Source organism: Globicephala melas, chromosome 6 (genome assembly GCF_963455315.2).
Source record: "Globicephala melas chromosome 6, mGloMel1.2, whole genome shotgun sequence".
NCBI lineage: Eukaryota > Metazoa > Chordata > Mammalia > Artiodactyla > Delphinidae > Globicephala > Globicephala melas.
The window spans coordinates 92,277,355-92,294,839 of record NC_083319.1 but is presented as its reverse complement, the minus strand read 5'-3'; the positions used below and the strand labels follow the sequence as shown (position 1 = coordinate 92,294,839).

The following is a 17,485-nucleotide window of genomic DNA, read 5'->3' as shown; positions in this document are numbered from 1 at the left end:
GCCTCAACCTGCCCTTGGACAATTCTAGTTACTGCCCAGGGAATTTGAGCACTCACAACCCAAGTACTGAACTAAGGACTAGAAAAGTAATTACGGACAAAACAAGAAGAATCTCTACTTTAATGAAGCTCAGCCTTTTTGAGAAAACAAAAATCCATTAAATCATGTGAACAAATGTAACCCTGTAATTTTGATAAGCACCAGGAAGGACAACAATGTCCCTAATAGAAGAACTTGACTTCAGTAAAGTCAAGAAAACTGCTAGTTACTGTAGCAAGTGGTGGATATATCGAAGTTCCCTATTCTACCTTTATTATAAAATGTGCAAACTCACACAAAACGAATTTCATAAAAAAGTGATGCCTGAGACAAGCTCTAAATGAAACTAGGAATAACTGAAACCCAGACGGAAAAGCATTCCAGGAAGAGGGAAAGAACAAATGCCACACTCCCTGGTGGCGGAGATGATGATGGGCACGGGAGATGTGAGAAGGACCTGCATGGCTGGAGCAAGGAAAGCAAAGGGAGATGTGGTACTGGTGAGGTCAAGGCCCCAAAGTTTAAGAAATATGCACACCCTTAAGGCCACGTTTTGAAGTTCTGTCCTTAAAGCAATGGGAAGCCACTGAGGGTTTTACGTAAAAGGTGACATAATCAGATCTGCCTTTTTAAAAGGTGATTTCTGACACTAACAAATTACAAACACATTTACCTTTTACCCAACAATCTCACTATCTTGAAACTATACCTGCACAAATACAAAACAATACATCCACAAGGTTATTCACAGCAATGGAATATAAACAACCCAAGTGTTTATAATTAGGAAATGAACTACAAGCACAAAAGAATAAAAAAGAGTGTATACGAAGTGATCTCTAGAATGTATTAAGTAAAAAGGAAGAAACAAAAGTGTACACAAACTTCTTTTTAAGAAAGGCAGGTAAAAAACATACTTGTGATTAAATTTGCAAAAACAGTGGAAAAATAAACCAGAAACTAATAAAAGTGGGGCAGGAGGGGTACAGTGCAGGGATAGGAAGAAAAGGGAGAATGTGAACATACCTTAGTAATGCAGCTTTGATTCTGGAACTATATAAATGTTTTACACACTGAAAAAATACATTAAAACATTAAAGAAATCCTTAAAAGTTAAAGATTTCATTCAAATAAACCAAACTAATGATCAAATTGGTTACAAAATCAGAGGGAAAATGTTTTCAAATGATTTTATAATTCAGATTGTCAACTGTACATCCTTGCATGGATACATTCTTAAAACAAGGAGAATAAAATACAAACCTACAATCACTCTACTGTTATTAACGTTTTCAAACTACTATATTTATACTGTAGGATAAAGGAAAGTAACTACTGGTGCTAAGAATGCAAATTTTTAACATTAGAGAAGAAAGGATAAAGTCAAAGTAAAAACCCTATAAAGTTAAATGTGAATTGGAAATATCAACACAAAATTAAAATTTATTATTTCCCAAGCCTATCCAATGAAAGCAAGGGCATCTCAGTAGCAGTAAGGACACACAGCACCAGATTTTGTTATCTAAATTCCACTGCCTGATAAAAAGAGCTAAAACAACTGGCTGATAGATATTGGGCAGGAAAAGCACAAAGTGAATCTAAGACATCTTGTAACATGAGCAAGAAACAGTTCAAAGATTAATGGGGTCGCATCCAAGGGAAGAGAACTAGTTTGAAAGGACCAAGCCATGCCCAAATTAGAACAAGCTGAGGGAAAAGAATGATGACTACTTGTTTAAAACACATCAAATACATAAAATTCCTTGGGTCCACAGTGATCCTGAAAGAGAGAAAGCAAAAAGAAACAACAACAAATCAACCCTGTACATAGGAAAAAGAACATTCTTATCCTGTGTCAGGACCTAAAACTCACACTAGGAATATTAACTTAGATATATGATTAGTTAATATACAGGTAGATATACAGGTCATACATACGTGTAAGTATATAGATCATCTATAGATAAATACGTGGATCATTTGCAGACAGGTCCAAAAATTAAACCTAGGTTATAAGGATATAACTATAAGCAAGCTGAACAACAAATATAAACAAACAAATATAATCTAAGTTTAAAAAGTTGTCATGCTTTATTACTACAATCTAGAAACATCTAAAATGGTATGAAAATGCTTTATTAACCTCTTCATTTACTCTCTCAACATTTGGATAAAACAATATCCATGATGAATGGATCCTTCCTCCCTCTACCCACCCCCCAAAAAGTCAACACACTTAACATTCTAGGGACTCCAGACAAATTGCCCCTGCTTCAAATGACTTCATCTGCCTTCTTGAACAGGCTACACTCTTTAAACTAGAGCTCCTACACTGGCAGATTTCCTCCAATGCTCCTTTCATACGGTTTAATGCCTTTCAATGGCTCCCCTCACCTTTAGGATAAACACCAACCACCTTGATGAGATATGTACAATTATTTAAAATCTGGCCCCAAATTCATCCCTAGACAGACTGGCCATGCCAAATTATAAGTGGTGTCAGCAGTGGTATGATCAATACCCACAGAGAACTTATGATGTCCAGGGACCCTAGGAATCAGTCACACAGGAGTAACCGATAATACAGGGCAAACTTTTGGTTGTAATTCAAATCCAGAATGGTCTCGAACACTCTCTTCAGGACTCTGCTCCTGCTGTCCCTTCATCTAGACTTTTTTCCTCTCCTAATCTATATTCTTAATCCTGCTGGAACATCACCTTCTCTTCCCAGATATCAAAAGCATAGAATTTCCTCATCTTATGTATGGGTATCTTCCCTACCAAGCCGTAAGGTCTCTGAGGGCACATCTTTATGTATTATGTCCATACACGACTTATGGCAATTTTAAGGCCATATAATAAGCACCCAGTAGAGATTTAATTAAAAATTTAATTGGGACTTCCCTGGTGGCGCACTGGTTAAGAATCCGCCTGCCAATGCAGGGGACACGGGTTTGAGCCCTGGTCTGGGAAGATCCCATGTGCCGCGGAGCAAGTACGCCCATGTGCCACATCTACTGAACCTGCGCTCTAGAGCCTGTGAGCCACAACTACTGAAGCCTGCGCACCTAGAGCCCGTGCTCTGCAACAAAAGAAGCCACTGCAATGAGAAGCCCGTGCACCGCAACGAAGAGTAGCCCCTCCTCGCCGCAACCAGAGAAAGCCCGCGTGCAGCAACGAAGACCCAACGCAGCCAATAAATAAATAAATGTATAAAAAAATTTAATTGAAGACAAGCACAACTAAGCAACCTGATGCTGAAAAAAAATGCTAATAACTATAGCAAAGTTCAAAAGCAGGATGGAGAAGGAAATCAACAATGACTGGCACCAGCTGCTGAACTTCAGGAACTGTATTGGGAACTCTACAAATCCATTGCATTTAATTCTCATAATAGCTTTATATGATAGGTTTCATCCTATAGGATGAAATCTAGCTTTCATCACAGGTTTAAGCTTTTTAAGAAAGCTTAAAAAGGCTATGTGATGAATCATGTATGTAGCTTTGAACCAGTAAGGAGTGTGGCTGGATTTCAACCCAGACTCTTCTGAGCTGAAGGCCATCTCCATGTCCAACTCCAGAGCTCTTATCCTTTGCACAATTGATTCCCTGCTTCCAATTTCTTTTCATTCAAGGAAAAGAGAAAGAAAACACAATTAAGCATCTAATAAATATAAGAAAGTATTTACATGATATATGTTAACTGTTCTTTCTCAGCAAATTAGAATCCTGCTAATAGCTAATTCAAAAGAAATACCCAACAGCATTATTTTTAATCTCTAAAATAATCCACAATAATTCTTCAGGAACAACAGTACCCTTTTTATGTGTTTCCAACATACCGGCAGAAAAAATGCTAACAATTAAGGAGTGCAGCCAGTGGAGTTTAACTGTATGCAATCAGGTAAGTCATTGGGAAGTGAGAACACTACATAATTAAATTTCTTCTAGTTAAGACCTCAAATTAATAACTCATAATTATACACTATCAGTGTGATAAGAGCCAAATCTGAGGTACTCTTTCCCATAGAATGCACAGGCACACACAAATCACATCAACCTCCCGGTCCACAATTTACAGGAGTGGTACCATTACCGGTAAGGACACCAATGACCAACGTTTCACCATTACCTGGATTTCAAGAGTGTTACTAGATATTACACGAAAAACAAAACAAGAAGGGATCTGGGGCCAAATACGGAAAACAGTGCTGGTACTATTTCTCAGAGCCCTTAACCTGATAATGTGAATTGTGACCCTTGGGGAGAAGGAAAAGGACAAAGCAACGTTTCCCAAACTAAGGTAACTAAGAACCGTTTTGTTTTTCCTGTAGCATTTCTTAGCACTAGTATTACCAAGAATACCACCTTAAACACTGCTTCAGATATATATTCCAAAACTAAGTAAATACTGTTACTGTGGTCTGAATTGGTAAATAAAGGTACTGTCAGAAACAGTACTATCAAAATTCTGGGGCCAACAGAAAACCTTAAAAAAAAGAATGCTAGGGGTTTCCCTGGTGGCACAGTGGTTGAGAGTCCGCCTGCCGATGCAGGGGACACGGGTTCGTGTCCCGGGCCAGAAGGATCCCACGTGCCACGGAGCGGCTGGTCCCATGAGCCATGGCCGCTGAGCCTGCGCAGCTGGAGCCTGTGCTCCACAACGAGAGAGGCCACAGCAGTGAGAGGCCCGCGTATCACAAAAAACAAAAAGAATGCTAAGTTAATCATAGAGATGACTGAGGGCCTCTTTTCCTTACCCATTTCACGGCATTTGAAAATAACCATTTTGCATTTTGTGGGACTTCTGGTGGTCCAGTGGGTAAGACTCTGCATTCCCAATGCAGGGGGCTCGGGTTCGATCCCTGGGTGGGGAACTAGATCCTACACGCATGCCGCAACTAAGAGTTCGCATGCCACAAGTAAAGATCCTGTGTGTGGCAACTAAGACCCGGCACAGTCAAAATAAACAAATAAATAAATACTAAAAAAAATAAAGTAACCATTTTGCTACTCAAGAGTCAAAATAAAGAAATTCTATTTTATTTCTCACAAGAAACACACATCTACTACCCATAATTTTGACAAACATATTTAGCAACTCTTACATTTAATTATCAAGTCTGATAATAAAGGTTCTGTAATCCAGTAGCTACTACAACTTTTTGGTATTTGCCCATTAACCAAGGTTGGGGGGATGGGGGAGAAGCCTCCTCATTTCACTCACTCTACCCCCATCCGAAATTTCACAGCCTCTGAAAGTTCACAACCTTTAAGAATGTTCACAAACTCAATCTGTCCTGGTATACATCCTCAAGTGTAGGTTTAGTTTTCACTTCCTAACAAAAGCTGTGTAGAAAGCAATTACTGTACTCTCCATCAATGCTTTCAGACCGCGGAGCTCCTTCCAGAAAATTCCAACAGAAGTTATATAGGAATTCGCATTTTGGTAGGTATGTCGTCTCTGGCACAAGTCACGTTATACAGTGTAATCCGTTAACACTTAAATGTATTTGGTGTTGCTTTTTAACGTACAGCAAAATCCACATTTGCTACTTCAACATGCATGGAAAACCCACTCCAAAACCAGGAATCTCAATCCACAAATCATAAATAGCAAATAACCGTAAAGCAAATGCGTAAACAGATTTGGGGTGCCTATTTCGTGGCATTTATTGCTGAAGCCATCACTAAAATCTAACCCGGTAGAGTCGAGGACGCATCCGCAGTTGGAAAGATGAACAGAGCCAAACCGAAGGCACTGCGCAGTTTCCGAGCCGTGCAATTAATCTGAGCAAATGCTTGCGGAATGCGTTCAAGGTCACTCGTGATGAAAAAGAAAACTGTGTGAGTGTGGGTGTGCAGAAACCCCGCCGTCCGCCAGTCCCGCGCAGAGCTGACCAGGGCGCGCGGACAGGCAGCCAAGGGGGCGGTGGAAATTAGGAGGGGGGTGTTACGGGGAGCCCCGAAAAACCACCTTCTCCACGAAGCCTACTGCTGCAGGACCCAGGGCAGCCGCCGGGGAGGCTACGCCGTCGTAGGTACACAGCCCTGGGTGGGAGACCAGCGCCAGGCCTCAGGGGGGTCCAGAACCCGGAGAACCCCCTCCCCTTTCTGAGGTCTCGGTGCAGAGCCCCTCTCTCTCTCACGCTCCGGGGGGCAGTCGCCATTCCCTCCCCCACCGCCTTCCCACCCTCCACCCCAGCCCCTCCCCACGCCCCGAGGGCCCGTTCCCCTCCCCCCTTTACATCCCCTCCCACCCAACCAGGGATACAGTCCCCACCCCCGCCCCAGGGGACTCGAACCCCTCCCCCTCAAGACCCGAGGGTCCCATTCCTTCCTCCCCGCCCAGCCCGGGTTATGCAACACTCACCCCGCCCCGCCCCCCGCCAGGGCCCGCCGCAGCGCCCCCGCCGCCCCGCGCCCCCCGCCCACTGTGTGCCGAGGCCTCCGGAACAAAGCGCGCGGGCCGACCGGCCTGGCCGGGGGCGGCGGCCATGTTGGCGGGGGCGGCGAACAAAGGCGCGCGGTCAGAGCCCGAGGCCCCCGCCCGCGGCCCGGCCGGCAGGGGGCGCTGTGCAGGCGCCACCCGCCGCCCGGACAATGCGCCTCGGCCCACTGCTCCCCGGGCGCCACCGTCCCTCAGCGCGCCCCGCCCGCGACCCCGTTGCGGCGCCCGCTTCCCCACGGCGCACGGACCTCACCTGCCGGCCACCTAGGCCGCCGTCGGCAGCCCGCGGGCCCTGCCGTCCCGCGCCGCGCTCCCGCCCCGGCCCAACCGAGCCAGACGGCGCCGCCCCGCCCCCGCTCCGCGGCCGCCGCCGCCCGCCCCCGGCCGCACGGCGCACGCGCACTGCGCCCGCCGACTGCACCGGCCGAGCGGCCCGGCCCCGGCCCGACGGGCCGTACTACGCAGGCGCTGCAGTCGGTGGGCGGGGCCTAGAGGGCGGAGGGCGGGGCCCGGCGGACTTGGCTTGAGACTGCTCACCTGGTGGTGGGGCGGGACTGAGTGGGGGAGGGCCTGGAGGTGGGGCGGGGCCTGGTGGCAGAGCAGGCCTTGGTCTGGCACAACTCACCTGGCCGCCGAACAGAGCGGAGCGGGGCCTGGCGCCGGGTGGGGCCTGGCGGCGGGGAGGAGCCGGGCGCGGCTCTCACCTGGGGGCGGGGCTTGGCTGCGCCCCAGCTGCGCGCTGGAAGAGGCGGCGTTCAGGGCCCGGAGGCCCGGGAGAGGGGCGGCGCGGTCGCAACGGAAGTCTGGCATCCTTGGAAGTTTCGTTTTCGCGCGGTGGGAGGGCTTTCACCGAATGACTGTCCCTCCTTGTCCTTGAATTTAAGCAGCAAGTCGACCTGCGTCGCGCACGCCGCCCCTTTGGATAAAACCGGATACAGTGACAAGGCCCTCCACTGGCTGAGCCGTGGCCGCAGAGACAGCGTCCAGTGCCATCTGGCTTCCCGCGCGGACCCCTCCGCCGCACTGCGCCACCGCGGCACGGACCCGGGCCTCGCCCACTCACCTGCCCTACCTGGCAGGGGAGGGTGAGCTCTGCAGCTCTTGACCCTGCACTCCCTCCCCGTGCGCCGCCCCCACCACAAACTGGAGAACTCGCTCGGCTCTCCGCGGAAGTCAGGAGCCAGGCATTCCCACGGTTACTTGTGAACTTGTTTGAGTTATGTTTAAGCCAAGATGCCCTTTGAGTGTCAGGTTAATTGTTTGCAGGAGGACGGGGAGAGGAAGGAAGCGTCCAGAACAGTTTTGACTCCTGCGGAGTGCCGTACCTGGAGGCTGAACCCCGGGTCTGAACCCCTACCCCAGCCTGGAGTTCTGCCCCCAAGCCCTGGCCTGGGTCTCGCCTCTCCCCACATCCTCATCTCCCGACTCCCGCCCAGCCCTCTCCGCCCACCAGCCCGGTGTCCTCCAGCGAGTCGCTGGGCGGACGTGGTTCCTCGAGTGCAAAAGCGCAGTCACTTCGTAATAAACCGCCTCCCCGAATGTTGTCAGGTCAAATGACAGATGTATTATTGGAAAGCACTGTGTATACTCTAACCTGCAGGACAATTGTCAGTTAGCAATGCTCTTTGGGATTTTACTGGCACCTTTTTCTTCCAAGTAAGATTGATACGTGCCTGTCGGAACAATTAAAGTGCTCATCTCAGATGACACACTTGGCAAGAGCTACAAGTTCACAGGCCAAGTAGAGGGCCAATTTAGTTACAGATATACAAAAGTGTGTCGCCGTACTTACCAGTTAGGAAGTGTTGAGAAATTGTTACTTTCCTTTCTGTTTAATGTTTATGATGCAGACAGTAGTGGAGCATTTCAGAAACAAGGAGTCAGCTAGTTGGAATATTTCAGTGGCATCCCCTGGATTTCTCCACCTCGCTACTGTTGACATTTGGGGTCAGATAACTCGTTTTTAAGGGAGATGTTTGGCAGCATACCTGGCCTTTACCCTCTAGGTGCCAGTAGCACACTCCCTCCTCCAACATGAAAACCAAAAATGTCTCCAAACAAAGCCAAATATGTTGTCCTACCCCCTCCAACACCGGAGAACCCCTGTTTTAAAGTTGGCCTCTAGTGATGATCACTGGGAGCTATCAAGAATGCACAGGCCAGGGCTTCCCTGGTGGTGCAGTGGTTAAGAATCCGCCTGTCAATGCAGGGGACATGGGTTCGAGCCCTGGTCTGGGAGGATCCCACATGCTGCGGAACAACAAAGCCCGTGCGCCACAACGAATGAGCCTGCGCTCTAGAGCCCGCGAGCCACAACTACTGAAGCCCACGCACCTAGAGCTGGTGCTCCACAACAAGAGAAGTCACCGTAATGGGAAGCCCATGCACCACAACGAAGAGCAGACCATGCTCACTGCAACTAGAGAAAGCTGCGCAGCAACGAAGACCCAATGCAGCCAAAAATAAAAATAAAATTGTTTTTAATTAAAAAAAAGATATTTTCTAAAACAAAAAAGAGTGCACAGGCCAGGGATGTCAGCCAGCCCTATGTCAGGAAGGGCCACACTCCAGAGAAGGCAACTACTAGTCTTTCTGCTAAAAATATCTCCATGGCCCTCAGAAGCCTTACTTGCTAGCGTGCTGAATGTCAAAAATGAGGTTTTACGTCACCCATGTATATCTGCCAAAAAGGTTTAAAATGAAGCTAGTCACAGGGGAAGAAATCAGACAAATCCAGTGTGAGAGACATTTTGCAAAACAGCTCCACCAGACTCTTCAAAAAATCAACATCAAGAAAAACACAGAACAGCTAGGAATAAGTTCAAACATAAGAGACCACAACCAAATCCATTGCATGACCATTGATCCTACACCAAGTTGAAGGAAAGAAGCTATGAAAGAGATTTGGGAGATAATTGGAGAACTTGATGGAAAATATATTAAAGAGAGTATTATTTAGTCTGTTAAATGTTTCACTGTGATAATGGCTATGTTTGAGAACGTCTTTGTTCTTCGGAGTTGTGTGATGAATTATTTTAAAAGTTGTGGTGGCTACAATGTTCTTTCAAATAGCTCAGAAACACATGTATTTTATATACAGATAAAGCAAACGTAGCAGAAGGTTAACAATTGGTAAATCTAAGTGATGGGTATATATGTTTTAATTCTGCAATTTTTTCAACTTTTCTGGAAAACTGAAATTTTTCAAAATAACAAGTTAGAAAAGTGGAATACGAAGTATTTTGTGAATTTCTGGAATGCTAAATAAGCCAAATTGCTTCAACTTCCCAGGCAGCCTCTGTTCTCTTCCAACTTGCTAACTAAGCATTTCCAGAAACTTAATTTCTTTACAGTTTTTCAACCACACTGTACTTCTGGAGATTACGTCAGAAGGGCCTGCATGTATTTTTCATCCTGCAGGAACTATATTGCTGGCAAATATAAACAAATATAAACAGGCGTGTTAAAAGTTTCAACTTATACAAGGCCTATGTCTATTTTAATGCTGGATCCCAGGGATTCTACTTGGGGAGAAGGGAATTTCTGCCCCAGAGATGAACCCACAGTGAACCTTGGTATATTCACCCCACTGACATTGATGGATCATAGGAAACTGATCCTCAGGAGCCTTTTTAAATTAGTTATATTTATTACAGGATTATTCAGTTATTCAACACAGCAAAAAGTATTCAGTCTTCAGTATGTACCCCACGCAATAGGGATGATTCTTTGTATTAACTTAACCTCTAGGTGAGTGAGCCTTATAGGCCACCAGTCACCTTGTAAGTAAGGATGATCTCTCCCCAGTGTTTGCCTGGGTCAACTCCAATTGGATGCTATAGCCTGCTGTCCCCGGGGAAGTGGAGACAAAGGTCATTGAACTGGGAGCACTCAGGGCTTACAAGTTTAACATGATGACCCTCATTATGATTGTGACTTATGCTGGTTCTCCTACTCGCACTTGTGGCTATAGGTTATGGCTATGCTGGTTAGGCAGCCCTATGTGAATCCTGAGAAGATGGTGGCCTCACTAGGACAGAAGCCACTCCTCTCCGCTGGCTCTGGGGTCAGATCTCTGACTAGAGCCACATTGATGCACATATTCTACAGGGAGAAGCATGAGGTCTAGGGCTGTCATCCAGGGCAGAGGTGACCACAACCTACCTGGATGGCCAGCAGTGGGGCCAAAAAAGAAGGAAGAGGTAAGGAATGCTCAGGAAAAGGCAGGGTCAGCTCTGCCTGGCACCTCTCCAGGTATTTACCCCACTCGGGGCTACAGGAGGCTGGAATGAGTGAGGATGGTTTCTCCAAGCCTCTTAGCACCCTCTGTCACATCGTGTCTTCTGAACTTCCAGAGGACACACCTTTGTTTCTATTTTCTGCGGTATCTGTACTGCCTGGACTAGAGCCTGGGGAGAGATGTGGTTCATTAAAGACTACAGAAGACCAGTTGTGGTTTGTAGCCAGCTTCCCCAAGTTTGTTTCACGGCCTCAATGCAGAAGTTTTTCTTCGAGGGGAAGTAACCAGTTAGGGGAAAAAAACAGGTTTGCCAGAGGTGCTACTGCTGGCTCTGCAGGAGCCACACACAGACCTAGATCCAACACCCTGGCTTCTGACCCCTTCCCCCTCCCCCTCCGCCTCCCCACCCTCCCCACCCCCCACCCCCACCCCCACCCCCGTGCCCTCTCTAGTGTCCTCACCTTGTTGGAGAGGGGAAAATTTCCCCCTTTACTCCTCTTGAGTTCCTGTGGGTGGACTAATAACAAAATTAACACAAGACAGAAGAACAGGAGAGAAAGAAACAAATTTTAATTCATGCACATGTAGGCCTCATAGAAATGGGATCTACGAGGTGACCAAAGCAGGCAGATTTTATACTTTTTAGACAAAGAAAAAATAAATTTGTGAGGAATTGACAATACAAACTTAGGTTTTGGGTGCTCAATTAGTGAAAAATCTAAACAGAATTTGGGCTTGGAGTAGTAAATTTAAAAAGTAACAGCGTTTGTTTATACAGGCTTCTCAGCCTGATTTCCTTATCTCTGGTGATAAGGATCTCTCTTTGCCTCCTGGTACAAAAAGGGTACCTTTCACATGGGAGATTTATTTCCTGTTTTCAGGGAGACAGAGGGGAAGGTCAGAGTGTCCCTCTTGCATTGGCCATTTCTTAAGTAACTTTAATTCAAAATAATCAATGTGCCATTGTGGCATATTTGGAGGCAGTCCGCCCTGGCTCCAAAAACCTCAACCAGGAGGGTATGAGTCCCTTCCTTTCCCATTCTGAATGGAGAGGTCTGGCCACCTTGCTTCCCAGGAAGCCTCAGACCAGGTAGACCCCAGCAGCTTCCTATTAGAGGGGGAAGAAGCCAGATTTTGCAAGCCTCTTTCCTTGGAAGTCTGGCAGCAGTGGGACCAGAAGAACCAAAGAGGACCACTTTCCTCTCAGGAATTCTCTCAGAAAGTACTCTTTCTCCACACTCATTTTTGGCTTACCTTGGAACCTCAGGAAAATCATAAATTAGAGCACCATTCCTCTTCCAGGCTTCTCTCAAATAATTGAAACTATCACTGTCACAGCACTGCTGAATGAAAAAGAGAGCCAGAAGAGCCATTCCACTCCTTGGCTCAACAGATATCAAATGGACCCTACTGAGCACAAGGTACTGCATTAGCCTCTGGAGGGGACACTATGTCTACATGCACAAGAATGTTTACACTTCATGAAGGGAACATCACATGGTGCTAAGGAAATATTTACTGAATGAATGACTCCAAGAAAGAAACAGCAGGAGCAGAGTTCAGCCATGTGGTCAACTAAAAAGCTTCCTCCCCTGGCTCACTCCCACCTTTCTCCAGGTCATTCTCTACCCAGCAGGCAAATATATGCTTTTAAATGTCACCTCCTCAGAGAAGCCTTTTCTGACCACCTGCACAAGTAGATTGCCCTCTATTCTCTTTTACTGACATCCTTGTTTATTTTTCTTTGTAGTACTGATTCTCTTTTGTAATTACATCCAGCACTGACTTGTTTAGTCACCACCCACCCCATTATAAAGTCCAGAGGCCAGAGGCAAGATCTGTTTTCCTTATCAATATACCTCCTAGAGGACAGTAAGGGTTCAACAACTATTTATTATAAATGAATACATGACTTGTCTGAATACTGTATCATGCGCATTTGTTAGAACATAGGGTTTGTGAAGGGCCTCAAGTGCCAGGATATTGGGGAATTTAAATTCTATGCACATGTAAGGGAGTTTCACCATCCAGTGGGAGACAATTGAAGATGTTCAGTCAGGTTCGTGGGGTGACTTTTTTAAATCAATCTGTTGCTATCTAGAAGAAAATTTAGAGTAGGAATTATGAAATATAGGCGACCATGTAGAAGGCTACTGAAATAACTTGGGGGGGCTGGATTTGAACTGGATACAATGCTTATGAAAAGGGTAATATAACAATAACTTTTAAACAGCAAGCAATACATATGACTGGTTCACTTTGCTGTGCAGCAGGAGCGAGCACAACATTGTAAAGCAACTCTAAATTTAAAAAAAAATTAAAAGGAACCCAATTAAAAAATATATATTAAAAAAATAAAACAAACAGCAAGCAAACTACTCGATGATAGAGGAGAGTTATTATTTTATTGAGGAGGAGGATTATGGTTAGGTTGAGATGGAGGAAGTCCTCATGATTTAAAGAAACATCCTGAAAAAAAATTTTTTTGAGTATTTATTTATTTATTTGGCTGTGCCAGGTCTTAGTTGTGGCATGCAGAATCTTTAGCTGTGGCATGTGAACTTTTAGTTGTGACATGTGGGATCTAGTTCCCTGATCAGGGATCGAACCCAGGCCTCCTACAGTAGGACCGCTGAGTCTTAGCCACTGGACCACCAGGGAAGTCTCCTGAAAAATTTTGATTAAATGATATGATGATACTGTTATGCTGAGTTCTCTCAACAGAGTGGTTTTGCCTGGTTATGTAAATGGAATCAAACAGTGACCTGCCTACATACAACGTAACACTTCAATACTGTTTATGCATCCCTAGGGATACTGTATGTGAACTGGAAGATAGCTGCTCTTGGATATATTCCTAGAAGTGGGATTGCTGAATAAAGAGTATGAATATTAATAGAAATATTAATACATACCACACCCATACAATGATATGAATGTCATTTTAGATCTTTGCAAGTTCAGTAGGTGAACAAAACCATATCCCATGATAGTTTTTATTTACATTTGTCTCATTTTATGACAGGTTGGTCTCTTTTCATATATTTAAAAGTCATTTGAGCCTCAGAAACCCACTAAAAACTATTAGAAGTGATAAACAAATTCAGCAAGGTTGTAGGATATAAAATCAATATACAAAAGTCAATTTTTTCTTATACAGTAGCAATGGGTAAACCAAAAGTGAAATTAAGAAAACAATTCCTTTTATAATAGATTTCAAAAGAATAAAATAGGAATAATTTTAACAAAAGAAATGCAAAAATTATACTCTGAAAATTACCAGTGTTGAAAGAAATTAAAGAACTAGATAAGTTTGAAAGTATCTCATGTTCACAAACTGGAAAACAATATTTATAGATGGTAATACCCTCCAAATTGATCTACAGATTCAGTACAATCCTTATCAAAATCTCGACATTTTTGCAGAATTTGATAAGCTGATCCTAAAATTTGTGTACAAATTTAAGGAATACAGAATGGCCAAAACAATATTGAAAAAGAAGAATAAAGTTTGAGGAATCACACTTCTCAATTTTAAAACTTACTACAAAGCTACAGTAATTAAGACAATATGGTATTTACATAAGCATAGATATATAGGGAATTCCCTGGTGGTTGAGTGGTTGGGACTCCAAGCTTTCACTGCTAAGGGCCTGGGTTCAATCCCTGGCTGGGGAACTAAGATCCCACAGGCCACTGTGTGGCAAAAAAAAAAAAAAAAAAAAGAATAGATATATAGGTAGATGGAGTAGAATTTAGAGTCCAGAAATAAGCCATCACATTTACAATCAATTGATTTTCAACAGGGTACCAAGACAATTCAAAGGGGTGCCAGTATTTTCAACAAATGGTGCTCAGACAAATAAATGTATATCCACATTTTAGAAAAAGAAGTTGGACTTCCATCTCACACTACATGTAAATATTAACTCAGAAGTACCAAAGACCTAGATGTAAAAATTATAAAATGCTTAGAAGAAAACATAGGTATAAGTCTTTGTGACCTTAAATTAGGCAATGGTTTCTAATTCTAACACCAAAAGCACAAGCAACAACAACAACAAAATAGGTAAACTAGTGATCCCCAAAATTAAATCTTTTGAGCTTCAAAGAACACCATCAAGAAAGTGAAAAGACAACTCATAGAATGGGAGAAAATATCTGCAAATCACATATCTGAAAAGGCACTTGTATAAAAACATACAAAGAACTTAGTAACACAATAATAAAACAACAAATAGCCCAATTAAAAATGGACCAAGGATCTGAATAGTTCTCCCAATAAGATAAGCAAATGGCCAATAAGCATAGGAAAAGTGTTCAGTATCATCAACCAATGAAGGACCACATATTGTATGATTGCATATATCTGAAATGTCCGAAATAGGCAAATCTGTAGAGACAGAAATTAGATTAGTTGTTGCCTGGGATGAGGGGTTAGGAAGACGGAAGAGTGATGACTAAGGTGTGCAGACTTTCTTCTGGGCGTAATGAAAATGTTCTAAAATTGATTATGATGATGGATCCATAACTATGGGAATGTACTAAACACCATTGAATTTGACACTTTAAAGGTGTGAATTACCCGTAAATGAATTAAATCTCAAAAGAAGCTGTTCAAAAATGAAACATAAAACAGTCATTTGATATTTATTTCTTGTGAATTGTCTATGTCCATGGTCAATTCTTCTATTTGGATTTTTGTTTTATTTTTCTCCTTAATTTGTAGGAACTCTTTGCACCTTGAAGAATACTAGTTTTCTGTCATATGTGTAGCAAAAAATTTACCAGATTTTTTATTTGGGTTTTTCTTTTGTTTGTAGTATTTTTTTCCTGCAAAGATTTTGTTAACACCAGACAATAAAACAGCCAGTTATTATACCAGCAAAGCAAGTTTATCTGGGAGCAGAAAACAACTGCAATTCGAGACACGCAACTATAGCAAACCACATTTAGGTCCAGCCTAAGGTTCTCATAGCCCATCTGTAGGCACGGTCATAGTAGTAATATCCCCAGAAATCAGGATAAATCTCCAATGTGCCTGAATTTAATGAACAAGATATATCACTGTATCACCAATATCTGCCCGTAGCCCATTTTCAGTAAGATGAATTTTCTTGCTCGTGGGGTCCATGTGGAAAACAGCATGCTCAGAAATGGGCGTCTCCTCAGCATGCTCTTTTCCCAGGACAGGAACTTGCCAAGGCCCCAACAGTGGATCGTCAAATCTCATCAGTTTCACTTTGGAAAGGTCTTTGATTCCTCAGTCCACTTTCATTAAACGCCAGATTATAGAATCACGGTTATCTCCTTGCCTGATTTCAATTTTGGTTGAGAAGTGGCCATTGAATGGCTGAGAATTCACTACGGAAGCTGATACACCAGGTTCTGTTCTAAAAACGTTAAGTGGTTTCCCAGAACAGCAATCTTCCCTGACTTTATCTGCTTCAGAGGCACACTTGACTTCTGTGTGTTCCAGCTCAAGGGAGTTGGTCAGATAGACTCTACTCTCCATGAGCACTGCCTGTTCTTCAAATTCTAATTGCAAATCCAGAACATGAGGTCCCATCTTCTCCAGATTTTCCTTAATCATTGTGACAAATGGCATCACTTTCTTCATGTATTTCTTCAATTCTGGCAAATTGCCTAGTTCATTAGCATGACTTTGTTATCAGGCAATTTTCCACTGTTGGTCTCAAAGTGATTACGTAGAACTGACAGGGTGATGTGTTGCCAAGATGGATAGCTCTTCACCACATAGATGGTGTAATGTGAAGGCTACCGAGGGGGCTGCTTGTCAGTCTTCCTTTAGCTAGTATCATATAGTTCTTGAGTCGCAGTCTAAGGTCATGTGCTATTTCTATGAGATACTGTGAGGAATGTATCAAGCTTTCATCCACAGGACCTGCCAGAGGCCATGAAGCATTCATAACTAAGTTGAGCTTTCCCAGGAGTGTCCAGATGTGCTCACACAAATGAGGACAGAATGGAGCCAAGAGAAGTGTCTGAACTTCAATAAACCGGAACACAAGGTCTTGGTGCATCCCTTCTATGGCCAATTCATGGTACTTATCTTTCGCAGCCTGAAACTCAAAAACCCTGTTTTCAAAGCTTGTTTAAGCATCATCTTTTCATGGTTTTGATCTGTTTTTATAATTTCACTGGCAAAAACTCTATCATTGAAGGTGTTGGCAGGACCACTTCTTAGGCTATCCCAGTTGGCAACCATTTCTTTCACCCATTCCACCCAGGTGTACAGATGGAGAATACCTGCATCTGCCATGGTTTCCAAAAAGTTAGCATCTTCAACAGTGTCACCAGCATCAGCTAGAGCCAAGCACATTCCATCGGCTGAATATTTATCAAGAGCTTGGGTCAAAGTGAGGAAGTTGCCTGTGGAGTTTTGACATCAAAATCCAGCAAAGAAGTGCAGCAAAGTAAGGAGAGGAAACTTTTTGTTGAGGAGAAGGGAAAGTTGGGAGGGGCTATTATAAACAAAAAGCCCACTAGAGCAGGGGTCCCCAACCCGGGCCACAGACTGGTACCGGTCTGTGTCCTGTTAGGAACAAGGCCTCACAGCAGGAGGTGAGCGGCGGGTGAGTGAGCCATTCATCTGTATTTACAGCCACTCCCCATCACTCACATTACCACCTGATCTCTGCCTCCTGTCAGATCAGCCTCAGCATTAGATTCTCATAGGAGCATGAACCCTACTGTGATCTGCGCATGCGAAGGATCTTATGAGACTCTAATGC

The 17,485-nt window shown here is 44.1% G+C and overlaps 1 protein-coding gene and 1 pseudogene across 2 annotated transcripts in view; both read right to left on the bottom strand.

The window, feature by feature from the left end:
• Positions 1–6,855, bottom strand: part of SPIN1 (spindlin 1) — a 65,658-nt gene extending 58,803 nt beyond the window's left edge. The window contains exon 1 of one of the 2 annotated variants that reach the window (XM_030832487.2): positions 6,744–6,855. The gene's annotated coding sequence lies outside the window, so the exon portion shown is untranslated. The remainder of the gene's footprint in view (positions 1–6,743) is intronic. The other variant, XM_030832489.2, reaches the window with a different exon arrangement.
• An 8,922-nt stretch (positions 6,856–15,777) lies between these two features.
• On the bottom strand, positions 15,778–17,128 carry LOC115840053 (leucine--tRNA ligase, cytoplasmic-like; annotated as a pseudogene).
• Positions 17,129–17,485: the final 357 nt, after the last annotated feature.